Below are 23,205 nucleotides of genomic sequence, written 5' to 3'. Positions count from 1 at the left end.
CTTCTTTACTGCACTTGACGAGCTGCACGTAGTGTTGGCAAGCAGATTGCACCACATTGCACAACATTTATGTGTGAAACATTTTTCTCTACGCAATTGCATGTGCCAGTGCCGCTCTCCACGTTCAGTCTACACCAGTTAAAGATGATTTACTCTTCTGCACGACACAGGTCTTGCAAGTACATGCATTGAAGTTGTGCAAGTGTCAGCACACCTTAAGACCTTACCCATGTGAAGTGCCTTGGGGTGACTTTGTTGTAATTTCACACTGTATAAATGAATTGAATTGATATATTGTGTAAAATTATACAATAGTGAGATAGGCATCGATGGGGTACCAGTGGGTATAAGAGCTCTTTCATCTGGTACGACCCTAATAATTAGGTCTGATCCAAAGTGTGGTTGCCCACTACAGTACTGTTTAATACAGATTTGATCTGTCTGATCATCTGCATGTTCCTATGACATTTCTGAGTATTTGCACCACGCATCTTCTGTACTGTGTCAAATGTCAGGGCAGTGCAGATTTACTAAGAGGTTGACATATGGAGTTAAATTTGTCTCATTCATACCTGCAAATGCACAGAGGGTGATGCAAAATTTTGAATTTGCATCACCACCCTTAGCTTCATAGTGGGGTAGAGTGGAGAAGGGTATTCTTTCACCAAAACAGATCAAATCTAGGCTCACATCTCAGATATACCTTCTGGCAATTTGTAGCAAAACTTTCAGGTCTTTGTAAGAAAATCCTCCTCTATACCACTTCATCATGAAGCTGTATAAGTGGGGATACAAAATGCAAAGCTTCCACTGTGCACAATTTGTCCAGTCACAGCCACATAAGCTGATAACTTCTTCTGGGTTGTCTCAGTGTCTTGGTGGCTTTACTCACTCTTCTTCTTGCACAGTCACTTGGTTTTTGAGAACTATCTACTCTACGCAGATTTACCATCTGGGGTCTTCAACTCGAGGGATGTTGTCCGGCAAATTTTAGATGTGTCACTGCTTCAATACACCTGAGTCAATGAATGAGGTCATTAACAGCTCTCTGGAGAACTTGGCTGCTGAGGAGGTAATTCTGCCATTTGATTCAGGTGTGGTGGACCAGGGACACATCTAGAAGGTGCAGGACAGCGGCCCTCGAAGACTGGAGTTGAAGAGCCCTGTCATAGAGTGTCATACGGTTTGTATTTCTTCATCTTTTTCTTTCGGCTGTTCCCGTTAGGGGTCGCCACAGCAGGTCAATCGTTTCCATCTCACCCTGTACTCTGTATCTTCTTCTGTCACACCAACCACCTGCATGTCCTCCCTCAGCACATCCATAAACCTCCTCTTTGGCCTCCCTCTTCTCCTCCTGCCTGGTGGCTCCATCCTCAGTATCCTTCTCCCTATATAACCTGGGTCCCTCCTCTGCACATGTCCAAACCATCTCAGTCTCGCCTCTCTGACCTTGTCTCCAAACATTCCACCTGGACTGTCCCTCTGATATGGTCATTCCTAATCTTGTCCATTCTCTTCACTCTCAAAGAGAATAGCAACATCTTTAGCTCTGCCTCCTGTCTTTTTGTTAGTGCCACCGTCTCTAGGCCGTACAACATAGCTGGTCTCATTACTGTCTTGTAGACTTTCCCCTTCAATCTTGCTTATATTCTTCGGTCACAAATCACTTCTGCCACCTTTCTCCACCCTGCCTGCATTCTCTTCTTCACCTCTCTACCACACTCTCTATTACTTTGGATAGGTGACCACAAGTATTTAAACTCATCTTCTTTCACCACTTCTACTCCTTGTAACCGCACTATTCCACGGGGCTCCCTTTCACACACATGTACTCAGTCTTACTCCTACTGACTTTCATTCTCCTGCTCTCCAGAGCATATCTCCACCTCTCCAGGTTGGACTCATCTTGCTCTCTACTCTCACTACAGATCACAATGTCATCTGCAAGCATTATAGTCCATGGAGACTGCTGTCTGATCTCATCAGTCAACCTGTCCATCACCATTGTGTAATCCCACCTCCACCTTGAATGAGTCTGTCATTCCTACTGCGCATCTCACTGTTGTCACACTATTCTTGTACATGTCCTGCACTACCCTAACATGCTTTTCTGCCAGTTAGACTTCCTCATACAATACCACAACTCTTCTCTTGGCACCCTGTCATTAGCTTTTTCTAAGTTCACAAACACACAATGTAACTCTTTCTGGCCTTCTCTATACTTCTCCAACAGTATTCTCGGAGCAAACATTGCATCTGTCACGCTCTTTCTCGGCATGAAACCATACTGATGCACACAGATCTTCACCTGTTTTCAAAGCATAGCTTCTACTACTCTTTCTCATAACTTCATGCTATGGCTGATCAACTTTATGCCTCTGTAGTTACTGCAGCTCTGCACATCACCCTTGTTCTTAAAAATAGGAAACAGCACACTTCGTCTCCACTCCTCAGGCATCTTCTCACTTTCCAAGATTTTATTAAACTCCACTGCCATCTCTCCTAGACATTCCCGTGCCTCCACTGGAATGTCATCTGGGCCAACTGCCTTTCCACTTTTCATCCTCTTCATACCTGCCCTCACTTCTTCCTTGCTAATCTCTTGTACTTCCTGACTTACTTTCACCAAATCATCAAGCCTTTTCTCTATCTCATTTTCTTCATTCATCAGCTCCTCAAAATATTCCCTCCACCTTCTCAACATACACTCCTCACTTGTCAGCACATTACCATATACATCTTTTACCACCCAAACCTGTTGCACATCCTTCCCAGCTCTGTCCCTTTGCTTGGCCAATCGGTACAAGTCCTTTTCTCCTTCCTTACTATTCAACGTCTTGTACAGCTCACTATATGCCTTTTCCTTAGCTTTTGCTGCTTATCTTTTGTGTTACGCCATATCTCCTTGTACTGCCGTCTACTTTCATCATCTCTCCGACTATCCCAAAACTTTTTCGCCAACCTCTTTCTACTTATCATTTCCTGGACCTCTTCATTCCACCACCAAGTCTCCTTGTCTTCCTTCCACTGTCTGGATGTCACACCCAGTACTGTCCTAGCTGTCTCCCTCACCACATCTGCAGTACTTTTCCAGTTGTCCAAAATTGCTTCCACTCCATCCAGTGTTTCTCCCACCTGCTCACTAAATTTCACACAATAGTCTTCCTCCTTCAGCTTCCACCATCTGATCCTTTGTTGAGTTTTCACTCTCTTCATTTTCTTTACCTCTAAAGTCATCCTACAAAGCACCATCCTATGCGGTCTAACTACACTCTCTCCTGCCACCACCTTACAATCTCTGATTTCTTTTAGTTTGCATCTCTTGTAAAGAATGTAGTCCACCTGTGTGCACCTTCCTCCACTCATATGTCACTCTGTACTTCTCCCTTTTACTAAAGTAGGTATTCACCACAGCCATTTCCATCCTTTTTGCAAAAAAACTTCCATCTGCCCTTCCACATTCCTGTCCTTGATACCATATTTATACCCATTACTTCCTCATCACCCCTGTTCCCTTCACCAACATGCCCATTGAAGTCTGCTCCTATCACCACTCTTTCATGCTTGGGCACACTCTCCACTGCCTCATCTAGCTTACTCCAGGAATCTTTTCTCCTTCATCTCACAACCTACTTGTGGGGCATATGCACTGATGATATTCATCATCATCCCTTCAATTTCCAACTTCATGCTCATCACCCTCACTCAGACATTCGACCTCCAACACACTTTTAACATACTCTTCCTTTAAAATGACCCAACACCATTTCTCTTCCTATCCTCACCATGATACAACAACTTGAACCCACCGCCTATGTTCCTGCTCTTGCTTTCCTTCCACTTGGTCTCTTGCACGCACAATATGTCTACCTTTCTCCTCTCCATCGTATGAGTCAGCTGTCTCCCTTTACCAGTCATACGTATTACCGACATTCAAAGTCTCTACTCTCATTTCCACCCTTCTAGTTTTCCTCTTCTCCCACTGTCTGTGGACACATTCTCCTCTTCTTCTTCTTCTTTGCCCAGCAGTAGCCCAATTTCTGCCAGCACCCTGTTGGGCAACAGCACCGGTGGCAGATGTTGTTAACCTGGGCCTCGACCGGAACACCCCATGTGGCTGAGTTTTTGTATTTCTTCCTAATTGATGTAAATAAAGTCCAAGACATATTCGATTTGAAAAGAGTAAACACAGTTGTTTGACAATAAATGTCTTCACCCAACCACTAACCATGAGTAAAAAAAAAAGTTTTGTGTTTTGATTCATATTCTCTGAAACATGGCCAAAAAAAAAATAAATAAAAAAATAAAAAAAAATCTGCCAGGGCATGTAAACTTTTGAGCACAACTGTATGCCATACCAAAGTCTAGACTTCAAATATAAGATATTATTTTTCAGAGGTATTACAAAAACACTGTTATACTCAAACAACACGTATTTCTATCATGTCTCTTTGTTTTCAGCATGTCATTTCTGTTCCAACTAAATTCTGAGAAGATAAAGATTCATAAAGAAGCTTATAGACACTAATTAAGGAGTTAGTGGATGGTGGAGACGTGTTGCATTCTGTTTTACTTTGGAAATGGAAGACCGCAAATTAACACCATTCTGAGAAGATCAAATTTTTACAGTTCTAAAAATCCTGGATAAGCCCCTGTAGTGAGTCCATGTTTTGCTGGACAACACATCAGTGCAGAACAGTGTAGATTTGTTAACTAGCTTACACAATCCAGCTACAGCTCAGTGTTACTGTTGTGTGGGCCGCTGAAGAGGAGGTACTGCTGGCCCACCACCACCAGAGGGCGCCCTGCCTGGAGTGCGGGCTCCAGGCACCAGAGGGCGCTGCCACCTTATGGGAGCAGCCTGGGTGACAGCTGTCACCCATCACTGGACACAGCTGTTCCACTCAGCACGGAGGTATATCAGTAGGACGGCGTCTCCACCTCAGTGCCGAGATATCGCCTTGAGTTTAAGGTAATCCTTCTCTGCAAACATATATTAAAGATTCTGATAAACCTTGCTAAACCTTTTCAGGACAGCTGATTACAGAAAGCAACTTGCTCGGATAAGTACTCACCTTTCCTGCTTCATTGTAACAAGAGGTGGAGGCGGCTTCGCCCCTCTCCATCTACTGGGTGCTGTCGCATTCCTACCTGTGTGTTTGTGCTCTTTCCCGCCAGCAGTACCGGATCCGACGAGCGAAGGCAGTGGCCACCTGGGAATTCGGGACTTGGCGGTTCCAGTACTTCTGGGTTTCGGTGGCAGAGGAGATCTGGGTGGTTCCGGTTCGACTGGGACGGACGTCTCCTACCTTCGAGCCTGCCCACACAACACCAGCAGATTTCGGCTTACACCTCCAAATTATTAATTGTTGTATTGGTTGTGCTTTTTTCACAACAGTAAAACTTGTTCTTTACTTTTCTCCATTGTCCGTTCATTGCGCCCCCTGTTGTGGGTCCGTGTACCTACACTTTCATACAGGATATCTCGGCCAGCGTCATGGATCCCGAGGGGCGTCAACCGGCTGTTGAACGGCCAATGGAAGAACAAGGCGCGTCGGCGGCTTCGGGAGGGGTAATCGGTGAGTTGCAGCGGATCCTCACCGCTTTCACCTCTCGGATCGATTTAATGACTGAGCAGCACGTTCTCCTAAACCGCAGGGTGGAGGCTCTCGCCGCACAAGTGGAGGCGCGCCCTCCGGGCGCCGCTGCGGCTCTCCCTCCCGAGGACCCTGCGCGTGAAAGTGACGTTCCACTGGTCGTTCAACGGTCCCTTCCTCCGTCCCCAGAAGCATACATAAGCCCTCCAGAACCGTACGGAGGCTGTGTGGAGACGTGCGCGGATTTTCTGATGCAGTGTTCGCTCGTCTTCGCACAGCGTCCCGTGATGTACGCGACTGACGCTAGCAAAGTAGCTTATGTAATAAATCTGCTTCGCGGGGAGGCACGCGCTTGGGCTACAGCGCTCTGGGAGCAGAACTCACGGCTCCTTCATACATACGATGGGTTTGTACGGGAGCTCAGTACGGTGTTCGACCATCCCAACAGAGGAGAGACCGCTTCAACCGCGCTACTGTCAATGAGACAGGGGCGTCGGAGCGCAGCTGCCTATGCAGTCGCCTTCCGCATCGCGGCGGCGAGATCCGGCTGGAATAGCACTGCCCTCCGCGCCGCCTTTGTAAACGGACTGTCACTGGTCCTAAAAGAGCACCTGGTGGCGAAGGACGAACCGCGGGACTTAGATGGGCTCATCGATCTGGTCATCCGACTCGACAACCGGTTAGAAGAACGCCGTCGGGAACGAGGCGAAGGGCGTGGCCAGGCACGCGTCGTCCCTCTCCCTTCCGGTTCCGACCGAGCTCCGCCCTCCCCACGCTCCTCTGTTCCTGCGCTCCGTGCGCCTACGGCTCCCCCTGCTGACGAAGCTATGGACACGAGCAGGGCAACATTTAGGGCACCTGGAGCACAAAGGAGGCGGGCCTACGGAGCTTGTTATGTTTGTGGCTCGAGTGAGCATCTTGCAAGCGACTGCCCCGAGCGGTTAAACACCAACGCCCGCCCCTAGAGACTGGGCCAGGGGTGGGCCGAAACATTCACGTGGGACACACCCACATTGCCACACGACTCCCAGTCACGATCCTGTATGAGGATTCAACCCTGAAGGCCCCAGCACTGGTGGACACGGGCTCTGAGGGGAATCTGCTAGACAGTAGATGGGCCAGGGAGATAGGGCTCCCTCTGGTGGCTCTTACCTCGCCTGTACAGGTTCGGGCACTAGATGGCTCCCTACTCCCACCAATCACGCATAAGACACCTCCAGTAACTCTGGTGGTGTCAGGTAACCACCGGGAGGTGATCGAGTTCTTTGTGACTCAGGCCACCTCCCGTGTGGTTTTGGGTTTTCCCTGGATGCTAAAGCACAATCCCCGGATCGATTGGCCGTCCGGGGTAGTGGTTCAGTGGAGCGAAACCTGCCATCGGGAGTGTCTAGGTTCCTCGGTTCCTCCCGGCTCCCAAGCTAAGGAGGAGGTCCGAGTCCCGCCCAATCTGAAGGCGGTGCCGGCGGAGTACCATGACCTCGCTGACGTGTTCAGCAAGGATCTGGCTCTCACGCTTCCTCCCCACCGCCCGTATGATTGTGCCATTGATTTGGTTCCAGGCAGTGAGTTCCCGTCCAGTAGGCTGTACAAACCTCTCACGGCCGGAGCGTGAATCAATGGAGACCTACATCCGGGACTCATTAGCTGCCGGGTTGATCCGGAATTCCACCTCTCCGATGGGTGCTGGTTTCTTTTTTGTGGGTAAAAAGGATGGCGGTCTTCGTCCATGCATTGATTATAGGGGGTTGAACGAAATCACGGTTCGCAACCGATACCCGTTGCCCTTATTGGATTCAGTGTTCACCCCCTTGCATGGAGCCAAAATCTTCACCAAGCTTGATCTTAGGAATGCGTATCATTTGGTTCGGATCCGGAAGGGAGACAAATGGAAGACGGCATTCAACACCCCGTTAGGTCATTTTGAGTACCTGGTCATGCCGTTCGGTCTCACTAATGCTCCCGCGACTTTCCAAGCGTTGGTAAACGATGTCTTGCGGGACTTCCTGCACCGGTTCGTCTTCGTGTATCTAGACGATATACTCATCTTTTCCCCGGATCCTGAGACTCATGTCCGGCATGTCCGTCAGGTCCTACAGCGGTTGTTGGAGAACCGCCTGTTTGTGAAGGGCGAGAAGTGTGAATTCCACCACACTTCTTTGTCCTTCTTGGGGTTTATCATCTCCTCTGACTCCGTCGCCCCTGATCCGGCCAAGGTTGCGGCGGTGAGAGATTGGCCCCAACCCACAAGCCGTAGGAAGCTGCAACAGTTCCTCGGCTTTGCTAATTTCTACAGGAGGTTCATTAAGGGCTACAGTCAGGTAGTTAGCCCCCTGACAGCCCTGACCTCTCCAAAAGTCCCCTTCACCTGGTCGGATCGGTGCGAAGCCGCGTTCAAGGAGTTGAAACGGCGCTTTTCGTCTGCACCAGTGCTGGTGCAGCCCGATCCTAGCCGCCAGTTAGTGGTTGAAGTGGATGCCTCGGACTCAGGGATAGGAGCGGTGCTCTCCCAGAGCGGGAAGACCGATAAGGTCCTTCACCCGTGTGCCTATTTTTCCCGCAGGTTGACCCCCGCTGAACGGAACTATGACGTCGGCAATCGGGAACTCCTTGCTGTGAAAGAGGCCCTCGAAGAGTGGAGACATCTGTTGGAGGGAACATCCGTGCCATTCACGGTTTTCACTGACCATCGGAACCTGGAGTACATCAGGACCGCCAAGCGGCTGAACCCCAGGCAAGCCCGCTGGTCACTGTTCTTTGGCCGTTTTGACTTCCGGATTACCTACCGTCCCGGGACCAAGAATCAAAGATCGGATGCATTGTCCCGGGTACACGAAGACGAAGTCAAAACGGAATCGTCGGATCCCCCGGATCCCATCATCCCAGAGTCCGCTATCGTGGCCGCCCTCACCTGGGACGTGGAGAAGACCGTCCGGGAGGCCCTGACCCGTGACCCGGACCCCGGAATCGGACCAAAGAACAGACTATACGTCCCACCAGAAGCTAGGGCTGCAGTCCTGGACTTCTGTCACGGTTCTAAGCTCTCCTGTCACCCTGGGGTGCAAAGGACCGTGGCAGTCGTCCGGCAGCGCTTCTGGTGGGCGTCCCTAGAGGCCGACGTCCGGGACTACGTCCAGGCCTGTACCACCTGCGCCAGGGGCAAGGCCAACCACCAAAAGACCTCAGGGTTGCTACAGCCGTGCCCGTCCCACATCGCCCTGGTCCCACATCGGTTGGACTTTGTCACGGGCCTCCCGCCGTCCCGGGAAACACTGTCGGTCTTCACGGTAGTGGACCGTTTCTCCAAGGCGGCCACACTTCGTGCCCTCACGAAGCTACCAACGGCCAGGAGACCGCGGACCTCTTGGTCCACCACGTCGTCCGTCTGCATGGGATACCATCAGACATCGTCTCCGATCGCGGTCCCCCAGTCACCTCGCACGTCTGGAGGAGCTTCTGCCGGGAATGGGGGCCACGGTCAGCCTCTCGTCTGGGTACCACCCCCAGACCAACGGGCAGGCAGAGCGGGCAAATCAGGAACTGAGCAGACACTTCGCTGTGTGACAGACGCGCACCCGACGGCCTGGAGTACCCACCTGGCCTGGATCGAGTACGCCCACAACAGTCAAGTGTCGTCAGCCACCGGCCCTCTCCCCTTTTGAGGTGTGCTTGGTATCAGCCCCCCTTGTTTCCGGTGGTTGAGGGAGAGGTCGGTGTTGCCCTCGTCCAGGCCACCTACGGAAGTGCCGTCGGGTGTGGCGTTGCCGCCCGCTCTGCTTTATTGAAGGCCCGGACGAGGGCGAAGAAACATGCAGACCGGCGGCGGGCCCCGGCCCCCAAGTATCGTCCTGGCAGGAGGTCTGGTTGTCCACCAAGGACATTCCTCTGCAGGTGGACTCTCCAAACTCCAGGAACGGTACATCGGACCTTTCAAGATCCTCAAGGTCATCAACCCCGCCGCAGTGAGGCTCACAGCTTCCGGCCTCACTGCGGATCCATCCAGTTTTTCATGTTTTCCCGGATAAACCCCATCACACCTCACCCCTCTGCACCCCGGGTCCGGCACCACCTCCTGCCCGGATCATGCGACGGGGAAACCGGCTTGGACTGTGCGCCGGCTCCTCGACGTCCGTCGGATGGGCCGGGGTTTTCAGTATCTGGTGGACTGGGAGGGTACGGTCCCGAGGAGCGCTCCTGGGTGAAGAAGAGCTTCATCCTGGACCGGCCTCCTGCCGACTTCTATCGTCGCCATCCGGACAAGCCCGGTCTTGCGCCAGGAGGCGCCCGTTGAGGGGGGGGTCCTGTTTGTGGGCCGCTGAAGAGGAGTACTGCTGGCCCACCACCCACCAGAGGGCGCCCTGCTGAAGTGCGGGCTCCAGGCACCAGAGGGGCTGCCACCTTATGGGAGCAGCCTGGGTGACAGCTGTCACCCATCACTGGACACAGCTGTTCCACTCAGCACGGAGGTATATCAGTAGGACGGCGTCTCCACCTCAGTGCCGAGATATCGCCTTGAGTTCAAGGTAATCCTTCTCCGCAAACATATATTAAAGATTCTGATAAACCTTGCTAAACCTTTTCAGGACAGCTGATTACAGAAAGCAACTTGCTCGGATAAGTACTCACCTTTCCTGCTTCATTGTAACAAGAGGTGGAGGCGGCTTCGCCCCTCTCCATCTACTGGGTGCTGTCGCATTCCTACCTGTGTGTTTGTGCTCTTTCCCGCCAGCAGTACCGGATCCGACGAGCGAAGGCAGTGGCCACCTGGGAATTCGGGACTTGGCGGTTCCAGTACTTCTGGGTTTCGGTGGCAGAGGAGATCTGGGTGGTTCCGGTTCGACTGGGACGGACGTCTCCTACCTTCGAGCCTGCCCACACGACACCAGCAGATTTCGGCTTACACCTCCAAATTATTAATTGTTGTATTGGTTGTGCTTTTTTCACAACAGTAAAACTTGTTCTTTACTTTTCTCCATTGTCCGTTCATTGCGCCCCCTGTTGTGGGTCCGTGTACCTACACTTTCACAACAGTTACAACTTCTCTGCTTCCAAGATTCACATCTGGATGTACATATAGTACAGTGTAACCACTTTATAACTACAGTGAAATGACAGTTTGTTTAACTTCTTAGAATATTTATTTAAAATGTGTGAAATATTTCTCAGTGAAGCGCCGTATTGTTGCAGGGGCACACACTACCATTTACTTGATCATACCCTTCTGGTGCCTACTATTCACACACAGTCCCAAACGCCGGTCCCACATAAATTATCAAGTCATCTACTGTGTTTGTGGAACAACACACACTGCTATTCTCTTTCCCTCTCAGATACTCACCAAAAACAAATGTTTTGATGATCAGATTCCCCTCTGTTAACCCCCTGTGGATCAGAAAGCTGAGCTTCTGCCCTCCCACATGCGTAAAAACACACTTCAGCGCTCTCGCAAATTATGAGAATTCCCTCCAGACGCTCGCACATAAGCAACCAGAGAGTTGAATGTATGCATGGGCTGTAATTGGCAGATTATAAATTCCTACACACTGTGGGACTGTTGACTTTATCATCCCTGATCCCCCTCTATTTGTAGCCTTTTGGTGAAAACCACAGTTTAATGTGAGTCCTGCAGCTCTAGCCTAGTAAAACACACACACACACACACACACACACACACACACACACACACACACACACACACACACACACACACACACACACACACACACACACACACACACACACACACACACACACACACACACTTTATAATTGGGTCCTTTATGCAGCCAATAATTTATTCATGGTCTTAATGGTGGGGGACTGTGGCCCCTACTGATATGGAAACTGCAAGTCTGTGGGGAATCAGCAGAAAATAAATATCTAAAATACACAGAATACTGCAAGTCAGTTTGATATTTTCTTCAGCTGGTACTTAAAACTTGATGTCCTGAACATGCAAGCACTTTTACTTTTTTTTTTTACAACCCCAGTTCTAATTAAGTTGGGACGTTGTGTGAAATGTAAATAAAAACAGAATACAATGATTTGCAAATCCTCTTCAACCTATATTTAATTTAATTTAATTAGCTTATAATACGCTATATCACAGCAAAAGCTGTCTCAAGGCGCCTTACATAAAACAAGTCAAGATAAAATTGAATAAATAATTAAAAATGAATAAAAAATTCAAATACATAAATAAAAACAGAAGTAAAAGAATAAAACAAATAAAAAAAAATATCCATAAGAAAGTGAATAAAAATAGGTTTTGAGTCTTGACTTAAAAATGTCCACAGACTCAGACTGCCTCACGGTCGCAGGAAGACTGTTCCACAGGGTGGGTGCACGATATGAAAAGGCTCTTTGACCTGCTGACTTCTTCTTCACCCTGGGAACACAGAGAAGTCCAGCATCCTGCGACCGCAAAGCCCTGGCCGGCACGTAGAGTTCCACCAGATCAGCAAGATAAGATGGCGCCAGTCCATGAACAACCTTATGAGTCAATAACAAAACCTTAAAATCTGCTCTCACAGAGACAGGAAGCCAGTGCAAAGATGCCAAAATGGGTGTGATATGTTCAGACCTTCTGCTACGTGTCAGAAGTCTGGCGACAGCGCTCCGAACCAGCTGAAGACCCCTAATGCTGGACTGTGGTAACCCTGAAAATAGAACATTACAATAATCTAGTCTAGAAGAAACAAAAGCATGAATCAGGGTCTCAGCATCAGCCATGGACAGGATGGGGCGATGTGGTGTATTCAATTGAAGACACCACAAAGATAAGATATTTAATGTTCAAACTGATAAACTTTATTGTTTTTGTGCAAATATTTGCGCATTTTGAAATGGATGCCTGCAACACGTTTCAAAAAAGCTGGGACAGTGGTATGTTTACCACTGTGTTACATCACCTTTCCTTCTAACAACACTCAGTAAGCATTTGGGAAATGAGGACACTAATTGTTGAAGATTTGTAGGTGGAATTCTTTCTTCTTTCCCATTTTTGCTTGATGTACGAACAGTTATTTAACAGTCCGGGGTCTCCCTTGTCGTATTTTGCGCATCATAATGCGCCACACATTTTCAGTGGGCGACAGGTCTGGACTGCAGGCAGGCCAGTCTAGTACCCGCACACTTTTACTACGAAGCCACGCTGTTGAAACACGTGCAGAATGTGGCTTGGCATTGTCTTGCTGAAATAAGCAGGGACGTCCCTGAAAAAGACGTTGCTTAGATGGGAGCATGTATTGCTCCAAAACCTGGATGTACCTTTCAGCATTGATGGCGCCATCACAGATGTGTAAGTTGCCCATGCCATGGGCACTAACACACCCCCATGTCATCACAGATGATGGCTGAACTTTGCGCTGGTAACAATCTGGATGGTCTTTTCCCTCTTTTGTCTGGAGGACACAGCGCCCATGATTTCCAAAAACAATTTGAAATGTGGACTCATCAGACCACAGCACACTTTTCCACTTTCTGTCCGTCCACTTCAAATGAGCTCGGGCCCAGAGAAGGCAGCAGCATTTCTGGATGTTGTTAATGTATGGCTTTTGCTTTGCATAGCAGAGTTTTCTCTTGCACTTGTCATAAATATAATTCATTTGAGTATCTGATTCTCCGTTATGCCCATGATGCTAAGTACTGTCAAGGTCATAAAACTGGAAATGTTGTGAAGGTGTCGTAGCACGGACCCACAACAGGGGGCGCAAATGAACGGACAATGACTAAACCAAAAGGTAACAATTTAATGCTGTGACGCTGCACAACGAAAAGACACAGAAAATATGCACAGTCAATTAGCACCAGGTGACGTGTGGCAGGCTCGAAGATAGGAGACCCCCCCGACGAGAGAGAACCCGTACTCCACACGGCTTCCACCACCAACGGTCTGAAGAACACCGGAGCCGCCAAGTCCCGAGTCCCCAGGTGGCCTCTGTTCCCGGCTGTCGACCCTGGTACTGCTGGCAGAAAGCAAAAACAGGATGTGTGAGTGTGAGTCCGCACACTCAGTAATACACAGTCCAACACTGATAGGAGGGAGCACCTCCACCTCCAATCATACACTCAAGCAGCTCCTGTCAGTCACTTATCTGGAGGGAGTGGGAGGCGAAGACGTCGCGGTTCCCACAACACGCCACTCCGACAAGAACTGTCCCACAGGAATAAACGGCTGCAAACAGAGATCAAAACGTGGATTAATCCAAATACTGCAGAGAAGGATTACCTCAGGAATGGTAGTCGATTTCTCGGCGAGGAGGTGGAGTTGCAATCCGGCTTTTATGGTGGTGATGATGATGAACGAGTGACAGCTGGGGCAGGGGATGAATGACAGCTGTCACTTCTTCTAGGTCTGTCGCCCTCTCGTGCTTGGAGCCCGCACTCCAAGCAGGGCGCCCTCTGGTGGTGGTGGGCCAGCAGTACCTCCTCTTCAGCGGCCCACACAACAGGACCCCCCCCTCAACGGGCGCCTCCTGGCGTCCGACCAGGCTTGTCCGTATATCTTGCGTAGAATCGGCCAGGAGGGCCGGGTCCAGGATGAAGCTCCTCTTCACCCAGGAGCGTTCCTCAGGTCCATACCCCTCCCAGTCCACCAGATATTGGAAACCCCGGCCCTTACGACGGACGTCCAGGAGCCTGCGCACTGTCCAAGCAGGCTCCCCGTCGATGAGCCGGGCAGGAGGCGGCGGTGGTCCCGGAGTACAGAGGGGCGAGGTGTGGTGTGGCTTGAGATGGGAAACATGAAAGACGGGGTGAATCCGCAGTGAAGCCGGGAGTCGAAGCTTCACTGCGGCCGGGTTGATGAGCTTGAGGATCTTAAATGGTCCGATGAATCTGTCTTTCAATTTAGGGGAGGCGACAGACAGAGGGATGTCCTTGGTCGAAAGCCACACCTCCTGCCCAGGCTGGTATGTGGGGGCCGGGGAACGCCGGCGGTCCGCATGGGCCTTAGCCCTCGTCCGGGCCTTTACCAATGCAGAGCGGGCGGCCCGCCACACCCGGCGGCACCTCCTGAGGTGGGCCTGGACCGAGGGCACACCGACCTCTCCCTCCACCAACGGGAACAACGGGGGCTGGTACCCCAAACATGCCTCAAAAGGGGAGAGGCCAGTAGCAGACGAAACTTGGCTGTTGTGGGCATACTCGATCCAGGCCAGATGGTGACTCCAGGCCGCCGGATGCGCGGAGGTGACACATCGGAGGGCTTGCTCTAACTCCTGATTAGCCCGCTCTGCCTGGCCGTTGGTCTGGGGGTGGTACCCGGACGAGAGACTTACGGTGGCCCCCAGCTCCTTACAGAAACTCTTCCACACCTGTGAAGAGAACTGGGGGCCCCGATCCGAGACGACGTCCGACGGTATCCCATGCAGCCGCATGACGTGGTGGACCAGGAGGTCTGCTGTCTCCTGGGCCGTCGGGAGCTTCGGGAGGGCCACGAAGTGGGCCGCCTTGGAGAACTGGTCCACTATCGTGAGAATCACGGTGTTGCCCTGGGACGGCGGGAGGCCCGTGACGAAGTCCAGGCTGATGTGAGACCAGGGGCGATGAGGCACTGGCAGGGGATGGAGGAGTCCCGTCATCCTCCGGTGGTCCGCCTTACCCCTGGCGCAGATGGTACAGGCCTGGACGTAGTCCCGGACGTCGGTTTCCAGGGACGCCCACCAGAAGCGCTGCTGGACTACTGCCACGGTCCTGCGTACTCCGGGATGACAGGACAGCTTGGACCCGTGACAGAAGTCCAAGATGGCAGCTCTTGCCTCTGGTGGGATGTATAGTCTGTTCTTGGGGCCGGTCCCCGGGTCCGGGCTTCTTGTCAGGGCCTCCCGGACGGTCTTCTCCACTTCCCAGCTGAGGGTGGCCACGACAGTGGACTCAGGGATGATGGTCTCGGTGGGGTTCGACAACTCCGCTTTGGCTTCTTCTTCATGCACCCGGGACAATGCATCTGGTTTTTGGTTCTTGGTCCCGGGGCGGTACGTGATCTGGAAGTCAAAGCGCCCGAAGAACAGAGACCAGCGGGCTTGCCTGGGGTTCAGCCGCTTGGCGGTCCGGATGTACTCCAGGTTCCGATGGTCCGTGAAAACCGTAAAGGGCAACGACGCCCCCTCCAGCAGGTGTCTCCACTCTTCAAGAGCCTCCTTCACCGCGAGGAGTTCCCGATTGCCGACGTCATAGTTCCGTTCAGCTGGGGTCAACCTGCGGGAAAAAAAGGCACAAGGATGGAGAACCTTATCAGCCTCCACGCTCTGGGACAGCACGGCTCCTATCCCTGAGTCAGAGGCGTCCACTTCAACTACGTACTGGCGATCAAGATCAGGCTGCACCAGAACTGGTGCAGTCGAGAACCGGCGTTTCAACTCCTGGAACGCGGCTTCGCACCGATCCGACCAGGTGAAGGGGACTTTGGTGGAGGTCAGGGCAGTCAGGGGGCTAACTACCTGACTGTAACCTTTGATGAACCTCTTATAGAAATTTGCAAAGCCGAGGAACTGCTGTAGTTTCCTACGGCTTATCGGTTGGGGCCAATCTCTCACCGCCGCAACCTTGGCCGGATCAGGGGCGACGGAGTTGGAGGAGATTATGAACCCCAAGAAGGACAAAGAAGTGCGGTGGAACTCGCACTTCTCGCCCTTCACAAACAGCCGATTCTCCAACAACCGCTGTAGGACCTGACGTACATGCTGGACATGGGTCTCAGGGTCCGGGGAGAAGATGAGTATATCGTCCAGATATACGAAGACGAACCGATGCAGGAAGTCCCGCAAGACGTCGTTTACCAAAGCTTGGAACGTCGCGGGGGCGTTGGTGAGGCTGAACGGCATGACCAGGTACTCAAAGTGACCTAACGGGGTGTTAAACGCCGTCTTCCATTCGTCTCCCTCCCGGATCCGAACCAGGTGGTACGCGTTTCTAAGATCCAATTTAGTGAAAATTTGGGCTCCATGCAGGGGTGTAAACACAGAATCCAACAGGGGCAACGGGTATCGGTTGCGAACCGTGATCTCGTTCAGCCCTCTGTAATCAATGCATGGACGGAGTCCGCCGTCTTTCTTGCCCACAAAAAAGAAACCAGCACCCATCGGGGAGGTGGAGTTTCGGATCAGCCCGGCAGCTAAGGAGTCCCAGATGTAGGTCTCCATTGATTCGCGTTCTGGACGTGAGAGGTTGTACAGCCTGCTGGACGGGTACTCAGCGCCCGGGACCAAATCGATGGCACAATCATACGGTCGGTGCGGGGGAAGAGTGAGCGCCAGATCTTTGCTGAAAACGTCAGCAAGATCATGGTACTCCTTTGGCACCGCCGATAGATTGGGGGGGACTTTGACCTCCTCATTAGTCGTAGTGCCGGGAGGAACCGAGGATCCTAGGCACTCCCGGTGGCAGGTTTCGCTCCACTGCGTCACAACCCCAGACGGCCAATCAATCCGGGGATTGTGCTTCACCATCCATGGAAAGCCCAAAATCACTCGGGAAGTAGTTGGTGTGACGTGGAACACTATCTCCTCCCTGTGATTCCCAGACACAACCAAAGTCATTGGTTGAGTCTGATGTGTGATTAATGGAAGCAGGGTGCCGTCTAGTGCTCGCACCTGCAATGGTGCCGGCAGAGCCACCAGGGGAAGCCCTACTTCCTTTGCCCATCTGCTGTCCAGCAGATTCCCTTCCGACCCTGTGTCTAATAGTGCTGGGGCATGAAGGGTTAAATCCCCACTCAGGATTGTTACTGGGATTCGTGCAGATTTGCGGGATTTTCCCGCGTGCGTATTATGGCCCACCCTTAGCCCAGTTTCTAAGGACGGGCGTTGTAGTTTGACCGTTTAGGGCAGTCCCTCTGCATGTGCTCACATGAGCCGCAGATAAAACACTCCCCGCGGGCCAGTCTCCTTTGTCTGATGTTTGGTTTTACTTTGGCCCTGCTCGTGCCCATAGCCTCCTCAGCAGGGGGAGCTGTAGCCACACGGAGCTCTCTGGCAGTGAAGCGTGGGGACGACGTCACTTTGTCGGAACCGGAAGGAGGAGGGACGGCTCGTGCCCGGTCGCGCCCCCCGGCCTGCTCCCGACAATGCTCGTTTAAGCGGTTGTCTAAGTGTATAACTAAATCAATAAGCCCGTCAAAATCCCGCGGTTCCTCCTTAGCCAGTAGGTGCTCCTTGAGGACCGGTGACAGTCCATTTACAAAGGCGGCGCGGAGCGCAACGTTATTCCAGCCGGACCTCGCTGCCGCGATGCGGAAGTCGACTGCATACTCGGCTGCGCTACGGCGCCCCTGTCTCATCGACAGCAGCACGTTCGAAGCGGTCTCGCCTCTGTTGGATGATCAACACTTGTTTGAACTCCCGTACAAACCCAGTATAAGACGTTAGGAGCCGTGAATTCTGCTCCCAAAGCGCCGTAGCCCATGCGCGTGCCTCTCCTCGAAGTAAATTGATCACATAAGCCACCCGGCTAGCGTCTGATGCGTACATGACAGGGCGCTGTGAAAAGACGAGCGAACACTGCAACCTCACTGAGAATAATCGTTTTGAGCCACTGCAGTCTGCTTTTAGAAAATATCACTCTGCAGAGACAGCACCTACTAAAGTAGTGAATGACCTTTTGCGAGCAATGGACTCAGATACCACCACAGTCTTGGTGCTGCTGGATCTTACTGCTGCGTTTGATACTGTGGATCATCATATTTTACTCAATAGGCTGGAAAATCACTTTGGGATTACTGGAACTGCTCTTGCCTGGTTGACGTCATACCAGTCCAGTCGCTCTTACTGTGTATTGTGTAATGGCATCTCCTCTGATTGTAGGGACATGAAGTTTGGGGTTCCTTGGGGATCCATTTTAGGCCCCCTGCTTTTTTTCCCTTTATGTAGCACCTCTTGGGAATATACTGCGGCGCTTTGGGATTTCCTTTCATTGCTATGCTGATGACACTCAATTGTACATGCCAATAACTGCTGGTAATCTCACTCACATAAAATCTTTGGAAGATTGCCTTGCATCAGTAAGAAGTTGGATGTCTAATAACTTCCTACTTTTAAATTCTGATAAGACTGAAGTTATGGTTCTTGGTCCAGCGAGGTATCGGCATAAATTTGATCAGCTAGCACTTAGCTTAGGTCCGTCTGTTATACATCATACGGATAAAGTGAGGAACCTTGGAGTAATTTTTGATCCTACGTTGTGCTGTGATCTCCACATTAGAGACATTATGAGGACTGCTTTCTTCCATTTGCGAAATATAGCGAATATTCGTCCCATCCTGTCTATGGCTGATGCTGAGACTTTGATTCATGCATTTGTCTCTTCTAGATTGGACTATTGTAATGCTCTGTTTTCTGGCTTACCGCAGTCCAGGATTAGGGGTCTTCAACTGGTTCAAAACGCTGCTGTCAGACTCTTGACACAAAGCAGAAAGTTTGACCACATTAAACCCGTTTTGGCATCAACTGCACTGGCTTCTTGTTCCTGCAAGATCAGATTTTAAAGTACTGTTTTTAGTTTATAAAATCGTTCATGGACTTGCACCTCCCTATCTGGCTGACCTGGTAAGCCCTTATGTACCAGCTCGGGCCCTGCGTTCTCAGGGTGCAGGACTTCTGTGTGTTCCCAGGGTGAATAATAAGTCTGCCGGTCACAGAGCTTTCTCCTACCGTGCCCCAGCTCTGTGGAATGATCTCCCAGCACACATTCGGCAGTCGGATACCGTGGAGAATTTTAAGTCACGTTTAAAGACTCATTTGTTTTCTCTGTTTTATCATTAGTATTATGAAGTGTTTTTATTCTTGTAATCTTTTATGGTTGTCTTTCTTTTATGGTCATTTTTTTTATTGTGTTTTAAATTTTTAATTGTTTTTTGTGTGAAGTGCCTTGAGATGATTTTATCGTGAATTGACGCTATATAAATTAATAAATTTGAAATTTGTAGATGTAGCGACAAACTGTGTTAACTGACAATGGTTTTCTGAAGTGTTCCTGAGCCCACGCGATAAAATCCTTTACACAATGATGTCGGTTTTAATGCAGTGCCACCTGAGGGATCGAAGATCACGGGCGTTCAGTGTTGGTTTTCGGCCTTGGTGCTTACATGTAGAAAGTTCTCCAGATTCTCTGAATCTTCTGATTATATTGTGGACTGTAGATGATAGAATCCCTAAATTCCTTGCAATAGAATGTTGAGAAACATTGTTCTTGAACTGTTGGACAATTTTTTCATGCAGTTGTTGACAAAGTGGTGATCCTCGCCCCATCTTTACTTGTGAACGGCTGAGCCTTTTGGGGATGCTCCTTTTATACCCAATCATGACACTCACCTGTTTCCAATGAATCTGTTCACCTGTGGAATGTTCCAAACAAGTGTTCTTTGAGCATTCATCAACTTTCTCAGTCTTTTGTTGCCCCATCCCAGCTTTTTTGAAACATGTTGCAGGCATCCATTTCAAAATGAGCAAATATTTGCACAAAAACAATGAAGTTTATAAGTTTGAACATTAAATATCTTGTCTTTGTGGTGTATTCAACTGAATATAGGTTGAAGAAGATTTGCAAATCACTGTATTTTGTTTTTATTGACATTTTACACAACGTCCCATCTTCACTGGAATTGGGGTTGTACATTTTTACTGTGCTCTGCCTATTTGTAACTATAGCCATCAAAATTAATTCCTTATTTTGTTATTTCTTGTTTCCTTTCTTTGCTATATGGTATAGAAATAGCAGAGCACATTCCTGTTTTTAATCCTTCTTCTCCCATCATGTTATATAGTGCGCACGCTGACAAATGGATCAGAAAAGTCTGCACATTTACAGCACGAAGTCGGTACAAGAGAAAAATGTACAGCTTACCTTTGATTTGGAGGTGATGATTATAGAAAGAAAAGCTTGTTGAGGGACAAATTAGTCCAGAATAAAGCATAATCTAGAGACAGAGAAACTGTCATGCATGTCACGTATAAATTTGATATCTTAACTATTTTTATATTTATTTTGATAGTATCTGTACCTGGATGTGTTGCTGTATGTGGTTAAATGATTAAAAAAAAAATGTTGAAAACATTAAAGGTCCATTCAGTAGTTCAGCGCAGTTGAACCCAAAATGGTGCCATGTTCTGAGTTGACGCCACTTTCCAATCAAGGCACTCTAGACATGACACCCCCACAACACTCAAACAGCCACACTACCAGAATATGTATTGCAGTATGTATCCCTCTATAGATTTTTTTTATTCAGGTAACAATCACTTTCATAACTATTTTTACAATAGTAGGTACAATCGCACTGAAACTGGCACTGTAATAATTATTGCATAGGTGTAAATGCACAGCCAACTCAACCTCTATTGTAATGAATGCCAGTGATTGCTCCTTCCATGAAAATAAGATTCTGGCTGTAGATTTGGGTTCATATCCAAGATCTGTGTCTTACACCCCCTGCTTTTCTCTCTTTACATAGCACCCCTTGGGCATATACTGCAATGTTTTGGGATTACTTTTCATTGCTATGCTGATGATACACAGTTGTACACGGTGATAACTGCTGCTAATCTCACTTTAGAGGATTGATTTGCTCTAGTGAAAAGCTGGATGTTCAACAGTTTCTTTATTTTAAATTCAGAGAAGACTGAAATGCTGGTCCTTGGTCCAGAGAGACATCGGCATCAGTTTGACCAGCTAATGTTCAACTTAGGCTTGTGCATCATACATCACATTGACAATGGAACGTTGTTCTTTGACCTACACATCAGAGAAATCCCTCTGACTGCTTTCTTCCACCTTCGTAAAATAGTAAATATTTGTCCCATCCAGTATATGGCTGATGTAGAGACTCTGACCCATGCATTTTTTTTTCTTTTCTAGATTAGATTATTGCAATGTCCTATTCACTGGTTTACCACAGTCCAGCATTAGGGGTCTCCAGTTGGTTCAAAATTCTGCTGCCAGAATTTTGACAAGAAGCAGAAAGTTTGACCGCATTATACCAATTTTGGCCTCCCTTCATTAGCTTCCTGTCTCTGTGAGATCTGATTTTCTGATTTCATGGATTAGCACCTCCTTAGTAGGGGTGGTGGCCAAGTGGTTAATGCACTTGGTTTCAGTGCAGAAGGTTCCGGGTTCAAATCCCACCCCTGCCACATTTCTCCTTCCCCCCACCCTAACAATAACCACCCCAGCTCCCCCACTTCACTTTTAATTTCGTGCAGCCATCACGGAATGAATGAGAATGAATTTGTGCTGCCGTGACGAAAATTAGGCGCTTTTCGTCACAATACCACAAACCAATAGATTAATGTATATTTCATGCTGCTGAATCACGACTTGCCATGAGACCAGGTTGCACCTCCCTACCCAGCTGACCCAATTACACCCTACATACCTCGCAAACATGGGAGAGCATGCAAACTCCACACAGAAAGGCCCCAGGTAGGAATCAAACCCACAACCTTCTTGCTGTGAAGCAACAGTGCTAACGACTAAGCCATCTTGCTGCCGTGTGTATGACTGCACTAATATTCATTTAATGTACCCTTGTGTTAACCCTCTTTTGAATAACTAACACGCCACTCCACCATGAAGTTGTCTATTTATTTATGACACATTGTGTTAGTGGACAGAGACAAAATGACATAAAATGATGTAGACCAGACTATATGAACCAGGAGCATTGTTTTGTTCACAGACTTAAAACACATTTAATTCATGCAATATGATGTCATCCTGCTTCAAAGGGATATTTTTTTTTCTTCTGACATAATTCCATTGTGGATTATCCAGTGTAACTATGACACCATTTCTGGGAAGACAGGTTGTTATTGAACATTTTAAATGTAATTTTTATAGCAGCGGCTCTGCTTACATATGCAGTCAGCAAATTGAGAGCTGAGGTCACTCTGCAACACATCACACACACACTTAGCTGTTAAAACCATCAAAGGATTCAAAATTGTTATCCAGATTTGGGCATGAATCTTTTTCCCAGACATGCACACACATGCAGACATACACCCACATTGGAAACATACTGTAAATGCCACAGGCCTAACGGAGGATTACCTCCATTTACACACTGCTATTAGCAGCCTGAACAACTTCTCTGCTTTAACAGCCACGTTGGCGAGAAACTATGAGTATTTGCTCCTTCCATTTAGTTATTTAAAAAGAAATCACACATTAATGCTACCAGTGCTGAATTTTTTTTAAATGTCCTTTAGAGAAGTCTTGTTTGAACATTTTGAAAGCTCAAATTCTAACTAATTTCATGAGTAGCCAAAACCATGTTCCCATACAGATATTAAACTGTATTATCAGCATCTACCAATTTATGTGTAATGTCTTATGTCCGACATGTTACACAGCAGACTAAAAGCTTGGCCAAATTTCTACCTAATTTACACAGCAATGGAGTCAATAGAGAAACAGTAATTTACTGAACTACACAAGAAGGTGAATAAACAGATGACTGAGATTGAAACATGTACATGTGTGTGTAGTGATTCATAACCATTTTAGCTTGTGATTTTCAGATAAAGTAGCAAAATATAAAACTTTTTTGTGTCAAAACATTACTGGTTGCATACTGCATACATGTGGAAAGAAAAAGATCAGATTAGTACCTGAG

General features: G+C 48.9%; 1 long non-coding RNA gene across 1 annotated transcript; it reads right to left on the bottom strand.

Annotated features, from left to right (window-relative positions):
* Positions 1–2,895: 2,895 nt before the first annotated feature.
* Positions 2,896–22,496, bottom strand: LOC117513305. The gene is made up of 3 exons (XR_004561549.1): positions 22,485–22,496; positions 10,037–10,040; positions 2,896–3,031 (listed from the first exon to the last, which is right to left on the bottom strand). It is a non-coding gene; the product is annotated as an uncharacterized LOC117513305 (long non-coding RNA).
* Positions 22,497–23,205: the final 709 nt, after the last annotated feature.

The sequence above is a fragment of the Thalassophryne amazonica genome, chromosome 7 (genome assembly GCF_902500255.1).
Source record: "Thalassophryne amazonica chromosome 7, fThaAma1.1, whole genome shotgun sequence".
NCBI classification, from domain to species: domain Eukaryota; kingdom Metazoa; phylum Chordata; class Actinopteri; order Batrachoidiformes; family Batrachoididae; genus Thalassophryne; species Thalassophryne amazonica.
Note: the sequence above shows the minus strand (reverse complement) of the source record. Positions and strands in the feature narration are given on the sequence as shown.